The 19,330-nt window shown below is 39.1% G+C and overlaps 1 non-coding gene across 1 annotated transcript; it reads left to right on the top strand.

Moving 5' to 3' along the window:
• Positions 1-18,958: 18,958 nt before the first annotated feature.
• On the top strand, positions 18,959-19,034 carry TRNAA-GGC (transfer RNA alanine (anticodon GGC)). The gene has a single exon. It is a non-coding gene; the product is annotated as a tRNA-Ala (tRNA).
• The last annotated feature ends 296 nt before the right edge of the window (positions 19,035-19,330 follow it).

Genomic DNA, 19,330 nt, shown 5'->3' with positions numbered 1-19,330 from the left:
CATATCCTTCTTCAAAACAAAGAAACAAGAATAAGTAAGCATGTCACTTCCTGTCAAAGGCTCTAGCAGAAGCATCTAATTGGTTGGGTAAGGGCCACATACTCATGCTCTTCTTGCCAGAGAGAAAGGAAAAGAATTATCTATCCACCTTTAGCTATAATGTAAGGAAGTAAAGGTCTGTCTCCACATATTTGCCCATATATAGATGATAAAGGAATACACTTTTTTGTGTGTGTTAAAGATTTTGGGGGGCTATATATTTTCAATACGTACAAAAAAAACTTATTCCTTAATGAAATAAGGAATAATGGAAATGGGCAGTCCTGACCAGTGGGAAGTGTTTCTTCAAGTACTAATACAGATACCCAGGTTCCTTCTAGTTTGTGGCTCTGCCATTTTCAGAATATGGTTTCTAAAGGCCCTGCACTTATTTGCATTTAATCTGGCAGAAGAGGAAAAGAAGAGCATGGAGAAGCAATCATGGGAGGCTCTTAGGTAAATAGGCACAAAGTGTCCATAGCACTCTGCACACATCCTGTAGGCTCAAGACTCAGTCCCATGTCCACATCTAACTGCAACAGGGTCCTTGTAAACCATGTGTGTGCCTAGGAAGAAGAACCTGATTTGGGGAACAACTAACTTTCTCTGTCTTACTATTTATGTTTATTGTCTACAAAATGTCCAACATTTTAAGTCTTACATCAAAAGAAGCAAAATGTCATGATCAAATCTTGCAAGAGTTAAGCAAATCTATTAAGCAATAATTGAAAGAAAAAAAATGGATTAAAAATTGAGATTCATTAGAAAAATAGTGTCTAACATAAATAGGGTCTGTGGATATTTAGAATCTGTCAACCAGACATTTGGATGATGTTTGTCTAACTTTTCTTCTGTTTTATTATATTATTAAAAAGCTTGTAATTAAAATGTTAGCCATTGATTAATCAATGCGTTTCTCAGATTCTATTATTTTATCAAAAAAATCTCCTTATTACCCCCAAAGTTTAGAATTTACAATAATATAAAGATAACAGGACAGCTATTTTAACATGGATGTTAGTTGTAAACTGCAGATTCCCTTATAAAAAGCTTAATTGTCAACCTCTGGTTACCTATTTTTGCACTGAGAACAGTGAGTTCTACACAACAGCAATTTTGATCAAATTTTGATTAAACCAATTGAACTTTCTGATAGCATCCATACCAAACCCCTTCAAAGTCTTGATGTTCCTGGAATAACGTGGTATGGCAGGCCTTACGGATCAATGCAAGGAAAGTGAAATGCAACACATTATTTGGAACTGTTCTTTCCTTATGTATGCTGGCACAGCCTATTTTGTTGTTGTTGTTTAATCATCTGTGTTTCACATTGTCTTTTCCTGCAATTAATATCATGGTACACAGGCAGGAACTACGTCTAAGTCATTTATCTTTAATATGCAAAAGGAGAGATTGTCATCAACTTACTTAAAAGATACCAGATCCAAATTCAAACAAGATAAGCTTTGGGTAATTCCTAGCTTCTGCCATAGCTTTTCTTTTTCCTCTTTTTTGTTCAGCTAATGTATGACCCAACAAATTAGCACTCTAACTGGGTAGTATTCACTCAATTCAAAGATAGAGTTCATAAGGAAGGCAAATGAGTTAATAAAGTCTTCTTTTTTCTTAACTCATTTCTCAAAATCTAAATTTTAAATTACAGACCATTATTACAAATTTTCCCTTATTTGATGACATCTGTGGCTAAATGTTTAGGCCATTTAAGTTATTGCATTAAATACTGCAGATAAAAAAATACTGCAGATAAAATAAATTGGTATATGCTTTATTAAATGTACTATTGAGCAAATGAGGTTTAAAAATAAGGAAAGGATTCCCAGACTGTTTAGTTTTGACATCGTGTGTGTGGTGTGTGTGTGTGTGTGCATGTGTGTGTGTGTGAGTGTGTGTGTGCATGTGTGTGTTTTGTTTTCGGTGTTTTACATAGTAAATTGTTCTAACACTACTCAGTAACAGAATTGCATGTTCTGGGAAAGTGGGGTAATCTTTGCTTCTTTTCTAAAATAAGTCATCAGAGAGAGTACAGTACAAAGGAGACGATGAAGGCAGGAGTTGATGGTAACATAAAGACAGCCTGCCTTTTATGTCTTCCTGGACTCCATAGAGAGGAATCCCAACCTCATTACTGAGCAATGACCATTTCCAGTTAATTTGGGTGTGTGGGCAGAAAAGGGGGAGAGAGGAAAGCAAGCCACCAGCAGGCTCATGCTGCTGACTAACCTATTATAGTCTTTGGAGATGCTTACATGAGTGAAGCAATTAAAATCAACACACCTGGGAGGTTGGAAGAAAACTGGAGAAGAGTAATTAATGAAAATCCAAGCATCTAAGTAGTTGTAGTATTAATGTAAAACCTATGAAGGCAGTGGTTCAGCCAGGCATCAAGGTGTCTTTTAAGCCCTAGTGTAACGGCCAGATGCCCATATAAACTGAAAAACAGATATACGTGCCTGCACACAATTTGTGTACAGATGCTCACATAGTTTCAGGTTTACCCATCACACACATATACAAATAAGTTACCGCAGTTTTATGGGCAGTATATATGTTGATACAAAAAAACCCCACAGAAACGCATAGAGGACGATTGTTTTGTTTCTGTGGAGGTGAACTTTGATGGAACTTAGTAAAACACAGAGCATTTATTACCATGATGAATGGCTCTCTGGGGAGTCATTTCCCTGCCCTCCCAGCTAGAGTATAGGGCTGCAGTGACAGCACTGGGTAAGAAAGGGACGGAACAATAGGTTCTGTGAGTTTGAGAAGCTGAGGTTGCCCTCCCTGACTGGGTGGTATGAGCATCAGTCCCAAGCAGCACATAATTCAGAGGAGTGAAGGATTTTGTGGAAAGTGGAAATAACAAAGGGAGAAAATGAGAGCAAATTATGAAAGTGCACTTGAATCACCCAATGTGCTGAGAATTTTTCGTGTCAACAGATTCCACTCTTGAAAAGCCACATGCCTGATGAATTTCCTGATCAAATCCAGGACCCACTGTTGCACATGAAGTGACCCAATGATATTACCCAAACTGGATGCCACAGGTGATTAGATGATTGGATCAACTAGAAAACAAGTAACTTTCTCACTCCTTAAATTTTAAAAATTTATATGTTTGTTTGTTTGAGTTTTTAATATTTTAATACAATTAAACCAGTGTGTCTGGTTCATTTCAACTCTTTCACTGCAAAATCCAAGGTCAGGGACAGTCTCCGTTTCTCTGACTTCCCTTTGTCTGTGATCACCAGTGGTTTCCCTTTGTCTGTGATCACCAATGGCTTCCCTTTGTCTGTGATCACCAATGGTTTCCCTTTGTCTGTGATCACCAGTGGTTTCCCTTTGTCTGTGATCACCAATGGCTTCCCTTTTTCTGTGATCACCAGTGGCTTCCCTTTGTCTGTGATCACCAATGGTTTCCCTTTGTCTGTGATCACCAATGGCTTCCCTTTGTCTGTGATCACCAATGGCTTCCCTTTGTCTGTGATCATCAATGGCTTCCCTTTGTCTGTGATCACCAATGGCTTCCCTTTGTCTGTGATCACCAGTGGTTTCCCTTTGTCTGTGATCACCAATGGCTTCCCTTTGTCTGTGATCACCAGTGGCTTCCCTTTGTCTGTGATCACCAATGGTTTCCCTTTGTCTGTGATCACCAATGGCTTCCCTTTTTCTGTGATCACCAGTGGCTTCCCTTTGTCTGTGATCACCAATGGTTTCCCTTTGTCTGTGATCACCAATGGTTTCCCTTTGTCTGTGATCACCAATGGCTTCCCTTTCTCTGTGATCACCAGTGGCTTCTCTTTCTCTGTGATCACCAATGGCTTCCCTTTGTCTGTGATCACTAGTGGTTTCCCTTTGTCTGTGATCACCAGTGGCTTCCCTTTGTGATCACCAATGGTTTCCCTTTGTCTGTGATCATCAGTGGCTTCCCTTTGTCTGTGATCGCCAATGGCTTCCTTTTGTCTGTGAACGCCAGTGGCTTCCCTTTGTCTGTGATCACCAACAGCTTCCTTTTGTATGTGATCACCAATGGCTTCCTTTTGTCTGTGATCACCAAGGGACAAAGGCACCGGCTGCACTGAACTTTATACTGCACATTACCCTTATTTTTCTTGATCCTTTTCCCTGGCTGTGAGCAGAAAATTCTTTATTTCCTCAGTTTTGCAGATGTATCTCAAGGAGGCACCCAGGGAGAGGACTTGCACAGCCCAAGAGTTGCTCTTTCCACCTGAGTTTTTTTTTTAAAAGGACTGAGGCTCTCCTCTGCTCTGTATTTCATTTCAAAAACACAAAGCAAAAAAACTGACCCTGGCTGAAGTTAAATGAGACTTTTCCTTGCTGTTGATCTTGGCTATATTTTTGCATTTATTGCGTTTCTGTTTTCTTGATAAATTCTTTGTCAGTAGATGTGGACATATGGGGCTGTTTCTTTAAGAACTCAGATGCCTAGCCACTCTATCTTAGAATCCCAGAAAGGTAGCCACCTGGAAAAAACTCTACACTGATTGTGAAAGGCCCATTTGTGAAGTAAATCCCAGCATCCTGACAGCAGGCGCCCTCGGAGCCGCAGCACCCAGACAGAGGTGGTGTCGCGGTGGAAACAGAACCAGCAGAGCGGCCTGGCTCTGAGGTCTGATGATTGGCTTTGACATTGGGTGAGAGGATCAAAAGCCCTTCAAACACCAGCCTCCTAGGAGAGCTCCATTGTCTTTTTTCACTTCCAGCCCCCGTGTTTCCCCACTGCCCCCCACCAGGAGGGAGACTGTCAACACCATTGTGCTCCCAGCTCAGACCTTTCATGAAAAAAAACAAAACACTGAATTCTGAATCTAAGTTCTAAAAAAAAAAATTCAGAAAGTTTTTATTCTATATAATAATGGATCCTAAACCTGTTATTCATCAGAATCTCTTGATCACATGAGGTTTTCTAAAAATACCAGTTCCAGGGTCCCAATCCAGGCAAGTCTGACTCCCTAGTCCTGGGGTCAAGCTCAGCAATTCATCATTTTAATGCTCCCCCAGATGATTCTAATGATCAGCCATATTTTGAGAACCAGAGACTTAGTTCAGTTACTTTTTTAAACCAAATATTTTAAAGTACATCTTTGGAGATTCCGTTCGGAACATATTGTTTGCATTTTACTCCCAATTCCAATACTCTACCAAGTCCCACTGTCTCAAAATGGCCAATGTGTGGTTTATACATGTGGCCAATATAGCCAGCAGGATACATTTCCTTCCATCTTACTAGAATTGCTGAATAACATAAGTCAATGGATGAGAAAGGGTTTTGTAATTCTCTTTTTATAACATCCCACAACGTCTCCTATATCTCAAGGGACACTGTAAACTTTTCAAGTTGAAATTCCTTTGCATTCACTTCGATTACTAAAGCATGAAAGCCACTGCTTTAGGTTCAGGGAAAGAATTCAAGGTTTTTCCTCACCTGCCTCCTCTGCCCACTTGCCCATCCTACCTCCATCACCACACATAGGACAGAGAAGTGCTCACAGGCCTTCTTGTTCCATCGAGGCCTAGTTAGGAAAATAGACACCATGCTAGGTATTTTCACAGAGCAAATCTGATATGAAAAAGTTGTTACAGATGTCTGAGAGCTGAAAAGGAAAAATGACACAGTAACATAACAAGAAATAGATAGGAAGCAGCCCCACTCTTAGGGAAGAGGTGGAGATACCAGAATTGCATGTTGGGTCAGGGCCACATAGAGCTGGAGCTCAGACCTTACAGTGGGCAGTGCCAAGCCACTGCTGGTACCTCAGTCGCTTGGAGGAGAGCTCTGAACCACGAAAAGGGCGCCACCTGGAGCCACTGTGGCCACAGAGTGCAGTGAGGCTCCGGGAGCATGGGGAGGGCTGAAGACAGTAACTGACCATTGCTGCCCAGTGCAAGGCCGTTGAGAGGGTGACACCCAGACCTACCAGACAAGAAGAAAGAAGAATATTTCTGTCTCTTCCTCCTACTGTCCAGTCCCCATTAGGGACACCCCGAAAGGAAGCCCGTTGACCAAAGTAAACTGTGGTTTCCATTGTCTTGGCCCCTGCATCGCAAAGCAGAGGAGAGAAGGGAGCATTTGGAGGCCGGAGATAGTATCTCAGCCACCGACAGCTCAGCCAAGCCTTTGGGGCAGGCGAGCAGTGAGACTTGCATCTGCAGGAACCAAGTTAAAAGCTTTTGTTTCCACAGCTGTGTCTCTTTGATGGTCAAATACAATTTTAAAAGCTGTAATTATAACCATTAGCATATTAAATTATCTGAAAAGTCCTATAGCAAAGGAACCTGTTTTATTTGGCTTAATTATTCCTAAAATGTATTTAGTGTGTATTCTTTATTTTTTTCATATATGATATCGCTCAGAATAAGCAAACTGGGCTGTAAATGCCATTCTAAAACAAGGTACTACTTAAATCTAAAGTTAACTTGTTTTGAACTTGTTAGCTTCTAAAGCTGGGGGGAAAAAGAGTAAATCAAAACGTGAAACATAAAGAAAAATAGAATTTTATCTGCAAAGTATTAAATCTAACAATTTCTCTTTTATGTCTTCTGGTTTCTATAAAAGGGACACCCTCCTCTGCTCCCAGAATTCCTCACTCAACCCAAGAAGAAACTCTACCCAGGACTTATCACTATGATCACCAGCTTCAACAAAATCTGAGAGAAACAGGAAACACTACATGAAACAATGCAAATCGGTCTGTGAGTCCTGGGATGCCCAGCTCCCCTTAATCCCACAGGGGAGCTTGAAAATGGTTCCATGCAGCAAAGGGTGGCTCTAGTTTTATTCAAGGAGATAAGAAGAAATTTCACTCTCTATCTTTCTAGACCTTTTAGTACTATGATTACTTCTACCCCCTCCATGCCTGCCTCAAGCTGGAAGAGGCATCTGACTAGAACACCTGAATGCAGACTCAAAGGCCGTGTAGCGCAGTGCAGCACTGTTAACTGGGGAGGGGAGCTGAGGCCGTTGCGTGGCAGCTGTAGATGAGTGCGTGGGCAACAAAGGATGTCTGCAAAGGCAGATGCCGAGAGAAAAGGACCAACTAGGATGGAGAGAGAGGAGGAAAGGAATGAAAAGGAGGAAGTGAAGAAAAGGGAGGAAAAGAGGAAGGGAAGGAGGGTGAGAAGGTGGAAAAAAATAACTGCCTGATGATTTTCCTGCTCCCTTGGGGACTTGGCTCTATTTTATTCTTATTTGACGTTTTATTTTATAACACAACAATGTTTAACTAATACAATGTTTCCATCTTGTTATGCTAATCTGGCTTTTACCTTTGAGTTAGATTCCTACTTGGAAATTGGGACATTCCTTAAGCAAAAACAGTTGAAATTATTTTACTTGTCTATTCCATTCCTATCCTAAAACCAGGTACCAAGATGTTCCAACAACTGAATGTAGATGGAAGTAACCATCACATGACTTCAGCATTCTTCTTCCATCATGATATGCTGCCTGCATACCTGACAGGATACTAAATTTGTGTTTAAACATGAAAGCCCAAAATCTAGTTCTAAGAAAGTTTTCCGACCCATTCATTTGGGAACTGATAGGTACAGACAGAAGGCTCTTGTAGTTTAGTCTCCAACACTCACATAACAACGGATAGAAATTCCTGGAGCAAAGACAGGTGAAACCAAGTCCAGTTAAATATGCATAGTTCCAGGGATTAAAATCTTCTATTTCATCCTAGCAGACAGTCTCTTTCTGAAATTAGATTTCTTTCCCTGAATCTGGCTTCACTTCACAGTCAAAACAAGACTTCTGAGTATTGCCCAAGCCAGCTGCCAACCACAGCCTCCTTTGAAGGTGACATATAAAGGTTGCTTCCATTTGCATTCTTTTGCCTTAAGAAACACCACATCCTCCACCTAAATTCACTGGCTATGTCTTGCTTTTCTTTCATTTGGTTCTTCCACTTTCCGCACTTTTGGAATTAATAAGCCTGCTTTCCAAGCTTTAGTTCAGCTGGAATACAGATTCAAACTTCCTTTTGCGTGTGGCTCACAACTGAAGGCCAGCAGTTCTGCTCACTGAACCCCCGTCTGTGCAGGAGGGAATGGTCTGAAAAGAACCTGGAGTGCCTTCCTGCCGATAAGCAGAACTCTGGTCCTGAGTTGTTTCATAATAAAGTGACCTACGGGAGAGCACACAAATTAACCCCTTCACAGACTTGAAAAATTACTCAATAAAAATTTCAGTAGTCCTTGCTTTTTCTCCTTAACAATTTTAAATATATTTATTTTATAACCTATTTCTGAAGTTCTTAGTGTCTAATTATACCGGTTGTTTTCGCTGATGATTCTGGATCTTTCCTTCACGTCTTTTGTAATTTAGAATAGTGAGTTCAAGTTTGGTGGGACTTTAGATACAGGAATCCTGTGCAGGGTTAAAAAATATGTCTTTCTACAGAAGGCTTTTAAGTACTTTTATTGAAGGCTCTATTATTTTTTTCTAACTGAGATTATTTTTATACTATTTTGTTGCATAAGTTAGGCCATCCAAACAGTATAAATTTAACCCCTAAATTTGAGCGAGGGCAGCTTGAGGTTCTCAGGTTTTTTCAGATTCTCAGGGTTTTTCTTCCCTTCCCCCAATAGATCAGGCTAAGGTAAAGAATTTTCTTTAAGTCTCCCTTTGGGAAAGGATAAAAAAATTTCAGTTCTTCCCTTTTGAAACTGGAAAAATATCCACGTTCTTGATGCCTGTTACCACTCAGCCAAATTAATAGACAAGATTAAATCTTTATGGGCACTTTATTCAGATGACTGGAGGAGTTGGGGGTTCTGTACCCCAAAACCATCTTAACACCTCATCTCAGCCAACCATTTTATAATGAGAAGAAAGGAATAGGTAAGGGGTTTGGAATTTAGGGAGAAGTTAATTAGATCAAAGTTGTAGTCCAAGGATTCTTCTAGCATTTCTTCATCTTTGTCTCCATCCTTGTCAGTGGGCATTCAGTCCTTGGAGCATCAGGGCTTAGATACCTTGTTTGTGGATCTCCAAGGCTTGGGGCACAAAGGTGGATTGCTTGCAGTCTCATGAAGTTGTGTAGGCCTATTCATGGATCCAGCTCCTGGAATAAAGCTTTTGACTTACATTAATCATTAATCCAATTTATTATAACTAAAAGCTACCATTACTAAAGCTAAATTTCTAACTTTTGAGTTCCCCCTATCACTTTCACATATGTATTCAAGTGTTCTTTGAGCCTTCAATCTAAATTTCTGCCCTTCGTGGACTCTATAATTAGTCACCTGTACTTTCATACCATCAAAACCAGTGGTGGGATCCAAAGAATTGAACAACTAGTTCTCTGCCTTAGTGACTGTTTTAAGTATAAAAAACAATATACCAAAAGGTAGTTTATTATATGTCTTTAATACTTAAATAAGAATAAAAAAGGTACATAAAACTAGATTATAAGAAAGAATTTTTATTTATTCATTCATTTTAGAGAAGTGGGAGGAAAGAGAAAGACAGACAGAGAGAGAGAGAGAGAGAGAGAGAGAGAAGGGTGGGTAGATGAGCAGGAAGTATCAACTCCTATATGTGTCTTGACCAGGAAGCCCAGGGTTTTGAACCAATGCCCTCAACATTCCAGGTTGACATTTTATTCACTGTGTCACAGGTCAAGCCCTATTCTTTTTTTTAGAAAGAGTTTTAAAATATTAGTGAAAAAATATTAAATAATACCTGACAAAAAACAAAACTGTTATATGTTTGTTTACTAAAGTAACAAACATGAGGGAATTAAAACGTAGTATTTCATCAAAGGTATAATGAGTTTTATGAAATGAATAAATATTACAAGCATAGTTCTGTCCATTTTTTTTCACCTATGGACAGAATGAATATTACTATGGACACTTAGAATACGCTGCTGCTCAGATGAATGTTAAAAAAGAGTAAGGAATATAAATTGGTGATTTCCACATTGGGCGGCTGCCTAGGCACCCACCTTAGAGAGAACCCTGATTACAAGTGCCATTTTAACAACTGGTTTGCCAAACTCAACAAAAAATTAGGTATTGGTTCTGCGAAACTGGTGAGAACTGGCTAAATTCCACCACTGATTAAAAACCAAACCCAGCATGACCAGGCAGTATGGCACAGTGGATAGAGTACTGGCCTGGAACACTGAGGACCTAGGTTCAAAACCCCAAGGTCACCAGCTTGAGTGTGGGCTCATAGACATGACCCCATGGTCTCTGGCTTGATCTCAAAGGTCACTGGCTTGAACCCAAGGTAGCTGGCTTGAGCAAGGGTTACTGGCTCGGCTGGAGCCACCTGGTCAAGGCACACATGAGACAGCAATCAATGAACAACTAAGGTGCCACAATTACGAGTTGATGCTTTTCATCTCTTTCCTTTCCTGTCTGTCTGTCCCTGTCTGTGTCTCTCTATCTTGCTCCCTAAAACAAAACAAAACAAAAACACGCAAACCCATGGTTAACCAGACTGGCAAAAAATAAATCCAGAGCAGTCCAAAGATCAATTTCTGGAGTATTTCCTTCACACTTTCTTAATAGCACTTAAAAGCATACTTGTTATATTTTTATTCAGTATATCTAACTGATATTTAGTAACAGAGTTCTCAGATTATCTAGTTAGCAATATTGCTAGAAATGAAGGTCCTATGTTGTTATTTTTCATGTATTTATACTTCTAACATATTTCTTCTCCTTATCTGCCAAAATTCCTTTTTGTGTGAAACCACTTCTGAAAATAGACTTGCTTGATAAAAACTTTTGATCCCTTGTAGACTTACATTGAAAGTATCTTCTCAGGCAAAGTGAAAAGAAGATCTGTGCAATTATCTGCTGGACTCAACCAACAGAAACCATCAGTATGGAGAGTGCAGCACCTCCTCCTGTCCCCCTTCACAACCATAGTTCAAAAGTATCCTGATACTCTTCAAAACAAACTGGAGTATGTGTGCTTCTTTATGGGAGAGGTTCTTTGGAATCAGTTTGGAAGGAAAGAAGGAAGGAAGGAAGGAAGGAAGGAAGGAAGGAAGGAAGGAAGGAAGGAAGGAAGGAAGGAAGGAAGGAAGGAAGGAAGGAAGGAAGGAAGGAAGGAAGGAAGGCTCTAATTCTCAAAAAAACCTAGACTCTTCCTGGAAAAAATGAAGGTTTAGGCCTTACATCTAATATTTATTTAAAACCCTCTCCATTTAAAATTTTTCTTTGGCTTGACTTTATGGAAATCTTTGAGTGGGAAAATTATAAGACCATATATTTACGACATCAAAATTAATTTTCAATTTGATCAATTTAATCAAACTCACCCATCCAGTTTTAAAAAATATTTTATTGAATTAATAGTAATAAGAGGGATTATTTAGAAACAAGAGTGATACTGGAAAATTGGATAAAGTAATGCAAATTTCATATGCTGGATAGAATATTCATAAGGCCTTATGATTACTGAAAGCTATTAGCAATGTACTTTATATCATAATTTTACAGATCTTCTTAGGAATGGTATTACTTAGACTTTCTTGGGCATCATTTTACTGATTACCAATACAGAGAGTATTTGGATCTAGCCTAAATTCTTCCTTCTGCAAATCAAACATATTTCCTCTTGTTGTATTCCTAATGGAGACCAGATTCGTACATAATAACCTTTCATCTTCCTGAAGACCCACCCACTCAGCCATGCATTCCATTGCATTGTCTTAGTTACCCAGCCACTATGGAGGCTATATCCTGAAGGGAAAAGTTCAAGATCAAAAGAGATGTCTCTCTCTTCATGAAATAACAAGTATAATTTCCTCCTTTCTAGTTTTATTAACAATGAGAATTTCTCTTCAAATAACACACTGAAACCAAAAGTGCCAAAGACAATGCATCACTTCTAAATCCCAGAGAGGCCTGAAAATGTTCCTCTAGTAAACATTTTCAAAGTAATGCCATTTGTGCAATAATTATAGTTTGAGTTTTTCTGTCATCAGAATCAAGTGGCTGATTCTCTAATGACCCTTTTTGCTCCAAAAACACAATGATTCTGACTGTTTCTGACACAAATTACATTGTTTACGGGCATACCTTGATTCCATCTCTATCTCTTTTTGACTCTATTTTCAAAGTAAGTAACATACAATGTTAATTAATTAAGTCAATCTGGATAATTAAATTCTATCATCTCTATTCACCATTTATTCTGTTCCTTTGCTCTTTCCCTTCCCTCCACCCCAAACATATACATAAACAGAAAGTTTTTTATTCTCAATAATTGATTCTTATGTCTGACTATTCTGGTTGTTTCCACATTTTTCCCACATAGACCCTCTCTCTATATATGTCCGTTAATCCCAGAGAGTCACCATGTATTTATAAAATCATTATAGAAAACAAAATTAGTAATAACTATAACACCTATTATTTATTAAGCACTTTTTATTACCCAGGGTTTCTGTTAGGTGCTTTATATACATTACCATATTTAATTCTTTTGGCAACCTGTCAGTATCTCAAAGTGTGACCTTATTTGGAAAGAGAATCTTTATAGGGGTGATTAAGTTACAGTGAAGTTATTAGGGTGAGCCCTAATCCAGTAGAATTGGTGTCCTTATTAAAAGGGGATATTTGGGTACAAAGGCAGGGAGAATGCCATGTGACTATAAAATCAGCTACCTACAATCCAAAAAGAGAGAGGCCTCACAGCCCTCAGAAGGAACAACAGCTCTCAGAAGAAACCAACTCTGTCGACACCTTGATTTCAAACGTCCAGCCTCCAGAACTGTAAGCTAATAAATTTTTGTTGTTTAAGCCACCCAGTTTGTCATACTTTGTTCTGCAGCCATAGAAAATCAATGCACAACCCTACAATTTAAGTCTTATTCTCTTTTTATAAACAAGGATACTGAAGCATTGAAAACCTTAACCAGAGTCATATGGGTAATAAGTGGTAGGACTGTCACTTAACAGATCTGTTTTGTTCTAAAGCCTGTATGCTTTCCACTATATCATGCTGCCTCCAAACTTAAGTTGTTATTTTTATCTATACGTCTAAGAAAACATATCCAGTGCACATGGGCTACAGAATATACTAGAATTGTACAACCAAGGTATTTTTATATCCTTTACTCTGAGGAAAGCTTTCTGAAGACTACTTCTCTGTTTTGGGAGTGAGTTATCACAGAAAGTTCAAGAGTTAGGTTATCACAGAAAATTGACCTGTTCTGGGAAAGACAAGGTTATTTATTCACTTGGCCAAAGGCCACAGTTCTCTTGCCCTGGACATCCCTGGAGAATTGGAAAGGTGAAACCAGACATGTGGGAGGGGCTTAGGAAGTTGAAAGATTTTGTGCTTGCTTGCCTGATTGAGGTTGGATGTGGAGAATACAAGGAAATCTTTGAGTGATTTTTCTGGTAGAGTATCCCAGTTCAAGTTTGGAGCGAGGCAATAAGATTCCCAAACAGCAGGTGGTAACAAACAAACAAAACCAGACAAATACCTCAGAGGTAAGAGAGATTTCCTGACTTGACTTTTAACAAAACACTAGTCCAAGGCCCAGCTATGCCATGAAAGGAGCCATTACCTACAGAGCTGTGGACTGTTCATTCACTACACGAAGGTGCCTGGCTAGGGTGGTGAATGGGGGTTGAAGTCCAGCCTGCGTTCCCCCAACCAAGCTGTGTGCCAGGGAGCTGCACTGTGCCTGGTCAGCAAAAGGTGCATCTTTTCCTAATTCACACAAAAGCATCTCCTAGGCTACCTGTGGCCCTGACAAAGAAATCATTATCTCAAATTGGGGCATTTGTATCAGATCCTCAGATCATCCCTCTGCTCTGTGGAATACAACAGAGCTTGTTGGGTATTGTAGGATCAAAAAGCAGTACTTTATATACATGATGGTGTTGTGATTTTGAGATTTTCTTTGTTTCCCTTAAAGGGTCTCTTTACTTTTTGTTGCTATTGTTGGGATGTCTTTTTGTTAAACTAACAAAGTACAAAAATGCAAATTTTTTTTTCATGTTGGGACCAAAGTTTCAAGAGAAAAAAACGTACCAGGAAGGCTGGATAAGCTGCTAGACAGAAGACAGGCAGAAATAGGCAGTAATGAAGTGCTGGGGCTTCCTCACTAGTGAGATCTACATACGAGGCCCAGTTCTGCAGTGCAAATCAGGTGAAATAACTTCCCAATTCTCATCTGCCTCGCTGTAAAATGAGAGCTCGTTCATTCATCCCACAAACATTACCGTATTTTTTGCTCCATAAGATGCACCTAGGGTTTTAAGGAGGAAAATAAGGGAAAAAAAATATTCTGAACTAAATGGTGTGTTAAAATATTTAATAAAATATACCACAATAATATTTCAGCAATGTAAACTCAACAGCACTATTAACAACCATTAGCACTGTTATTAACAAATGAGAAGAGACTTTAATGTTCAAATACTCTTCTAGTTGTCTGGGAACCCCAGGAACTCATCATCGCTAGTGTCAGAATTTAAACAGCTCAGTTGTTCACAATCACTGGTATCACTTTCTTCACTATTTTCATATATGATACCATCTTTAGTGCTCTTCAGTGCCATCTAAGGCATTGCTAATGCCACATTTTTTGAATGACTGTACCACGGTTTCATTCTTCACTGACTGCCATGATGTTTTCACTCATGCACAAACTTGAGTGATGGTGGGTCTCTTCATTCTTCCAGTTGGTGTCAGATCATGCTTATCAGCAGCCATCCATTTGTTTCACTCTTCTTGCATAAAGACTTTAAACGGTTTGTTGATGAAAACGTCTGGCTGGTAAGACCCCCATGAATTACAGCTAGATGAGTCTTCACTTCTTTAAAGTTTTTTTGTGTGTGGTTCTGCTAATATGTGCTCTAAACTGGTCAAGCACTAATAGGGCAGCAAGTGACATCAGCACTTCACACAGAGCTCCAGCAGCTGCAGCGCAGCCCGCCACCGCTGCAGTGAGCCTCTCACGTCTGCCCTGGATGATGCCAGATGAATGCGCCCACACGTCATTCACCTTCCCTCCTGCGCTGCATGTAACTGTGGAAACCGGAACCAGCAGATCACTCAGCAGATGCCGGGGTTCCACACGCTGCTGTGGCGGGTATGATTATGCTCCCACTGGCGCTCACTCTACATATGTTTACCAGCGCAGTGCCCCATAGCAGATAAAAAAAAAATGAACATTTGCTCCATAAAATGCACGGGCATGTTCCCCTCCATTTTGGGGGGGGGAGTGCATCTTATGGAGCAAAAAATACGGTAACTAGGTGGCTACTATGTGCCTGGTATTATTTCCGGGGCAAGATTCGTGTTTTCATGGAGATTACATTCTACATTGGGGTGGGAAGAAAAGAAAAAGACAAACAATAAGCTAAAATATGTGTATAATTTAATGGATGAAATCTCCCTCCCCACAAATACATCAATAGGCATTTCCTTTTTGCATTTCCTGGTATCTGTCTTAGCTAGAGCCATCCATCTGCCAAAGAATGGGGAAGGAGATACAGTAATGCAGTAAGAATGCAAAATGATTTAAAGATTTAATATTTAGTTGCTGACATCCAAAAAGAATTTCCAAGTCAACAGTAAGATAGTAATCCTTGAAACCCAGGTTTTTTTCAGCAAACCTTCTAAAGTGGACTGACTGAACAAGATCATAGATTTTTTTCTTTATAATTAGTTTTTATTATGCTTACATCTATAGTTGATATTTGAAATACGAATGTATGCCAAAAGTGAATTTATAAAGATATAGCTATAGTCATTCCTTGTAACAAGTGCAACTTGTAAGAAAAATAAGTATTACTTAACCAATGTAGAACCTTCTATATCCCCATTATGAAACTGGGAAAACATATACATATTTGACAAAATGTTGATGTGACTGGTCTGTGCTGATTATTCTTTATTACTAAGTGTGAGAAATTACAATGATTTGAATGAGTAAAGCTACAGATCATGGAGTTTTAAGCATACCTGCCGCAGAGAGTAGGAAGATATGAAGAAGAAGAAGGTTAAAGTCCAAGAAGTGGGGGAAGAAAGGAGAAGAGAAAGCCAGACACATTCCTTTTGTTCTCTGCCCCATTTCTCAGGCCCAACCTCAAACATCTGAATGGCTGTGGACAGTGGAGGAGGACATCAGAGTTGTGGCTCACTCTCTCCTGCGGCACAAGAAGGCTCCCAGATAGGATTGTCAGATAAACTACAGAAAGCCCAATTAAGTTTTTATTTCAGAAAAACAACAAATGGGTTTTTAAATATAGGTACCTCTTATGAAATATTTGGGACATACTTACATTAATTTTTTTTCTATTGTTTATCTGTAATTTAAATTTAACTGGGTTTCCTGTATTTTTATTGGCTAAATCTGACATTACTAGTCCAAGGGAACTTTTAACTTGGGGCCCCAGCCCCCAGTAGCATGGAAATGATGGCATAGAAGTGGCAGCAGGAGTGTTGACAGCCAGACCTAAAGAAGGAATCTTGTTCTTAAATGTTACCTGTATCAATAAATATTATCTATTATTTTTATTAAAGCAATTGTGAAATACCCTCTTTTGTGAAAGGTCCCTGGAGAAGGTGTAGGTGTTGGGGAATGCAGCAAGTATGAAGAGAAGAAGTAGGCCCTGGCCGGATAGCGTGGTTGGCTGGAGCATCGTGCCAAAGCATAGAGGTTGCCAGTTCAGTCCCAGGTCAGGGCACAGACAGGAACAGATCGATGTTCCTGTCTCTCTCTCTCTCCCTCTTCCTCTCCCACTAAAATCAATAAAGAAAATAATAAAGAAGAAAAGAAATAGGGCTGATATTTTTATTCCAGGGGTTGATTGGCCCTGGATAGATTTATGTAAGATAAGAAAACTGGTGAGGCATGCTGGTTTAAGGAATGAATGCTCTGAATCCAGCCCTCCTGAGTCTCAGTGGGCTTTGAACAAATAGACTAAAAAGATACAGAGCTCTAACAGAACCAGCAATTATAGAGGCTGGGAAATACAGTAGCCCACTATACTTAGGGGGAGGAACATGAAGAGATCCAGTAGGTGTGTGAGAGACACAGAAATGGATGTCTTTTAAATTAAGTGGAGTGGAATAGTATTACTGCATTGGAAAACTGCTGGAAAGCCAGCTACTAATTGAAACAACCAGAAAATTCCTTGCTGTTGAATGAAACTCAAGAAAAGCAACCTTTTTGAATAGCTTTTCCTTCTGAGTTCATAGCTAAACCCTCTTAATTAGTAAGAAGAAATCTTTTGGAAAATGAAAGGAAATGTCCTAAGACCAAAAAAGTAAGTCAAAATGGCAGTCATGAAATTGGCAACTTACTGATAACTGATTTTTTTTCCCCTTTAAAATAGACTTTTACTTCTGGGTTTACTCAGCCTTAAAATTTTCAAATGACATTACAGAACTGAAAAGTATTTCCACAGCAGTAAATTCTTGTCAGCTAAGAAGTTGTAACACGTATATGTAATTTTCTTTCTCATAATTAGCATGGGAACTTGGATATTTGGCATAAATAGATGATGACTGACAGTTTCTACAGAGCATCTTGTCTACTTTGGTTTGTAATATCTCTCAATGTGATGAGCTCACACATTTCTTAGGCTCAGTGTACATGGAAAGTGGCCTTGCATATTGAGGATACAGAAGGGTAATCCTACCTCAGTAGCTTTTCAGAACAATGGTGTGCCAATCAGATGCATCCTGACCTGATATATCAAAGTTTACATTATTTGCTTTAGTGAAGCTACTGTAGGTTAGTAGAAGCTGCAGCTAATATTTATTTTAGTGACATATTGACAAAAAATGGAGATATCTCTTTGTAGTAGACTGAGTTGTTACTCTAGACTCTTTACATTACTGTTTTGACTTTTAGAGAAAGAGATACAATTTTGATTTTGTTAAGAAATGAGACATAAAACCAAATGGGCTAATTGCTAACAGTATGGGACACCATTAAGCACAGTTAAATAAATCGTTTATGCTGTGGTCCAGTAGCTAAAGTTCTTGTGGTCTGTTCAAGTTCTTTACCAAGAGTCTCCCTCATTATAAACTGATCGTTAAGTTTTCATCAGAGGGATTATATTCACAGAAAAATATTATAAGTAAAATGTTATAAAAGAGAAATAAAAAGAATTATACTATATGAAAATATTCATATTAAAGGAGAATATAAATATAAGGTTTTCTTGTTAATAATTTAAACTAAATTTCAAATTTAGAATAACTTCCCTAGACTGCCTAAAATTTAACTTTTTTAGCAAACATTTTCTTTATCAACGATGTAAATTAACATGCTACACCAATTAGGAAAGAATGGTTAAAGTACAAAAATGTTAAACAAATTTTCTTGGGAACGTGGTTGCATTTCAATAAAAAAAAAAAATTGATGCATTCAGTTAGGTTGATGAGCTCTAGGAGAATAATGATGACTTGGAAATCTAGACCATGTAGAAATTTAGATTTGCAAAGCCTGGATCAAGTCTTATCTTTGCATTAAAAACTTTGGCAAGTGCTACTAGGTAACAATACCTGTATTGGTGATTAAATCAACTTGGTAACTATCAAGTGTGTTGTTAAAAATATTTGAAATTAATAAAAATCACTTTTTAGAAAGATAGTCATAATTAGTATTTTAATAATTCAGATTTTTCCAACTAGTCCTGAGGTTCATGGCATTTCTTCTAAGTTTCTTTGTGAAGTAAACCAAGATCACTCAGGTCTACTCACAGGTAGTACCAAAGGAAAAACAGGATCCTCTGAGCCTGTTCTACATAATATAAAAAATTCTGGCCCTTTGCAGTTAATCTAGACTATAGATAATCTCTGACAGGCAATTTTAATTCATTGTACAGAAGTGTAATTATAAAGAGTGGATTTAACTTTTAAAATGTAAAATAAAAAGCCAAGGCCCTGGCCGGTTGGCTCAGTGGTAGAGCGTCGGCCTGGCATGCGGAAGTCCCGGGTTCGATTCCCGGCCAGGGCACACAGGAGAGGCGCCCATCTGCTTCTCCACCCCTCCCCCTCTCCTTCCTCTCTGTCTCTCTCTTCCCCTCCCGTATCCAAGGCTCCATTGGAGCAAAAGATGGCCCGGGCGCTGGGGATGGCTCCTTGGCCTCTGCCCCAAGAGCTAGAGTGGCTTTGGTCGCGACAGAGCGATGTCCAGGATAGGCAGAGCATCGCCCCCTGGTGGGCGTGCTGCGTGGATCCCAGTCGGGCGCATGCGGGAGTCTGACTGCCTCCCCATTTCCAGCTTCAGAAAAATACAAAAAAAAAAAAAAA

This window comes from Saccopteryx leptura, chromosome 1, assembly GCF_036850995.1.
Source record: "Saccopteryx leptura isolate mSacLep1 chromosome 1, mSacLep1_pri_phased_curated, whole genome shotgun sequence".
NCBI lineage: Eukaryota > Metazoa > Chordata > Mammalia > Chiroptera > Emballonuridae > Saccopteryx > Saccopteryx leptura.
The sequence above is the reverse complement of the archived record's forward strand: the minus strand, read 5'-3'. Positions and strand labels throughout refer to the sequence as shown.